The following is a 3,348-nucleotide window of genomic DNA, read 5'->3' on the forward strand; positions in this document are numbered from 1 at the left end:
CTGTGTGGCAAGTTGACGCAGCCCCAGCGCTCTGCGCATTTGTCCAGACACTTGGGGCGAGGCCCCCGAGAAGCCCCCCTGCTCTGGCCAGCAGCTGCACACAGGCAGTGCCTCCAGGGGTCTGTCAGCCTGCGAGGCACCGGCCTGCCCAGCACAGCTGGCCCAGGGTGTGGATGGGAGCCTTGGTGGTGGTGGTGGGGGGGGGGGGCTGAGGTGCTGGGAGCCTTGGAGTGACCCAGCCCTAAAAGGTACACCTGCCTGCCACACTGACAGGGTCACGCATGCTGGATGTGTGGTGGTCTGGGTAAGCTAGGGAAGGACCTGCTGCAGACGGCCAGACCAGTCCTGGGGAAGGCTGTTCTGGATGGAACACTGGCTAGGCTAGGACAGTTCTTCCCACCAGGCAGGAAATGAGGTAGCCAGAGGGCCTTTTAGATTGGCGGGTTGTAAGCAAGTTTATGGGGACTGAGATGGCAGAAGGTAGAGGGGAGCACGTGAATGCTGCGTTTGGGTCAGGAGAGCAAGAACGGGGCAGCCCCGCGAGGGTCTGGAAGGGTCGGGAGCCGTGGCAACTCCAGAGGTGACGTCCAGGCTGGTAGCCTGGACTTGAGGCCTGGGTCGCATGCCAACCACCTTCCAGCTTAGGGCTTTGACTTGCAGTCTCTAGTTCCAGTACAACCACACCCAAGCAGTGCCCTGGAGCTGGCCGGCTGGGGGGTGGAGCCTGTCCCTAACAGGCCAGTAAGGAAGTCCACGGGGTCTGTCCACTGGCGTGCGCTCACCCCACTCCCTCCAGCTTTGCCAGTGGCCCTCCCAGATCCTGCTGTGCCCCTCTCCTCGTCAGTCAGTCCGCCAAGAGGGTGTTGCCCTGGTCAAATGAGCAAACACTCATGCGGCGCTGTGTTCCTGGGTGGGACCGTGGTTCACCCAGCAGACTTGACAGCCAAACCCTGGTTCCTCTGGGTCAGGATGGCTTCTCTTGTGCTAATACCTGTCTTTTTTTCCTTTTGTGTGCCAGCTTTGGGGCTTGAACTCGGCCTGAGTGCTGTCCCTGCGCTCTTCAGCTCAAGGCAAGCGCTCTACTGCTTGTGCCACAGCACCACTTCCCGTTTTCTGGTGGTTTACTGGAGATAACAATCTCATGGACTTTCCTGCCTGGGTTGGCTTTGAACCGAGATCCTCAAATCTCAGCCTCCTGAGTAGCTAGGATTACAGGTGTGAGCCACCAACGCTCGGCTCCTGGGCTGGCTTTGAACTGCAGTCTTCAGATCTCAGCCTCCTGAGTAGCTTACAGGTGTGAGCCACCAGCAAGAGCCCTTCCTGAGTGTCACACCTGCTGCCTTCCCAGTGTGTGGACTGGCCCCCAGGGTACACACGCTCTCAGGCAGGCGTGTGGTGTCCTGCAGGACACAAGGACGCGTCACAATCTAGAGAAGAGAGAACAGACCCAAGACACAAGGGCTGGAGCTGGTGTCACAGCACGTCCCGGCCAGTGTTCTACGCCAGGCGGTGGGCTGGTGCAGCACGTCCCGGCCAGTGCTCTACGCCAGGCGGTGGGCTGGTGTCGCTGCACGTCCCGGCCAGTGCTCTAGGCCAGGCGGTGGGCTGGTGCTGCACGTCCCGGCCAGTGCTCTACGCCAGGCGGTGGGCTGGTGCAGCACGTCCCGGCCAGTGCTCTACGCCAGGCGGTGGGCTGGTGTCGCTGCACGTCCCGGCCAGTGCTCTAGGCCAGGCGGTGGGCTGGTGCTGCACGTCCCGGCCAGTGCTCTACGCCAGGCGGTGGGCTGGTGCTGCACGTCCCGGCCAGTGCTCTACGCCAGGCGGTGGGCTGGTGCAGCACATCCCGGCCAGTGTTCTACGCCAGGCGGTGGGCTGGTGTCGCTGCACGTCCCGGCCAGTGCTCTAGGCCAGGCGGTGGGCTGGGCCACTGGTAGCCCCAGCTGCTCTAGGCAAGCTGCAGTGGTCACTGCTCCTGGAGACACACGGGCTAGCCCAGTGTGGAAGCTGGGCTATGTTGGTGGCCTCTGCCCTCCGGCTGTGCCGCTCCATCAGGGGAAAGCGTCCAGGCACACGTAAGGTCAGGCGCTGACGTACAGCCGCCCTCACCATTTCTGTGCTGCACCCATCTATTCAAACTGGAACTGGAACCAGGGAGGACAATCCCTGCTGGGCAGAGGGAGGGACGTTTCTGGAAGCCAAGGCAGGTGCGAGTTGTCATGGTCAGCCAAGTGGATGGGAGAACAGGCTGAGTGTGCTGACCGGCAGTGGCCCCGGCGCTCACAGACGCTGTGGCTGTAGGGGAACATACTTACCCACTCAAGCCCAAACATGCTCCAAGCTTCCTTTTGCTTTATGAGCTTCATTAGCTAGCAGATTCCTTTCCTTACTCCCATCTTGGTATTTAGAGGACAGAAGTGAGCAGGCGCCGGTGGCACGCCCATAATCCTACCTACTCAGGAGGCTGAGCTCAGAAGATCACAGCTCAAAGCCAGCCTGGGCAGCAAAGTCCATGAGACTCTTTTTGCCAATCAATCACCAAAAGGGCGGAAGCGAGGCTGCTAAGGGTCAGTGCCTAGGCAGACCAGGGAAGTGAGACTCTGGCTCCTAGGGGACCTAGGGAGCGGCAGAGGTGCTATCCCACGACGAGAATCACTGAGAATGGATTTCTGCAGGAACGTCAAGTATGAGACACACACCTGATCTGCAGTGAAAACATTTATTTTACAGTAGCTATCTTTATTGTCGGTCAACATTCAGACACAGGAGATGGAGGTCACCATGCGGAATCATCACAGCCCTGTCGCGCGGCCCTTGGACTGCACAGGGGGTCAGGCCAGCCTGGGCTCGGACAGCAGCCCACACCCATGTCATCAGACTCCTACTGGGGTTAAACCAGCGCACGGACGGCTACTTTCCATGCACTTTTTAATTCTTACCGTTTCTATACTTCAGTGTAAACTTGCTCCTCCCACTGCGAGTGACACACTGTCTGAAAGCCACCAAAGGTAAGGCGCTCCAACCAGTCCCCCCTAGAGGGCGCCCCTTGGCCGGGCCCCTCCTGGCACACACAGCAAAGTGCTTGCGGCTAAAGGCCGCCCTTCAGATGCGCGGTCACTGATCGTGTCTGGTGTTTGGAAAACTGTTTTTCATGTTTCAAGGGAGGAAGAGTTAGTTCCCAAACCTGTAGCCCTGGGCGTGAGCTAAGGAAGAGCCAGGGCCTTCCCCACACCTTCCCCTCAGCCCTGCGAGGAGCCCGATCCTGATGAATGTCTCGCAGACAAACCCTGGTCCGGGTTTTGCCTGAACCAGAGCCCTTGTCTCTATCCAACTGGCCAAGAAACCACAGGC

Source organism: Dipodomys merriami, unplaced genomic scaffold, assembly GCF_024711535.1.
Source record: "Dipodomys merriami isolate MVZ:Mamm:240054 unplaced genomic scaffold, mDipMer1.0.p SCAF_275, whole genome shotgun sequence".
Lineage (NCBI taxonomy): Eukaryota > Metazoa > Chordata > Mammalia > Rodentia > Heteromyidae > Dipodomys > Dipodomys merriami.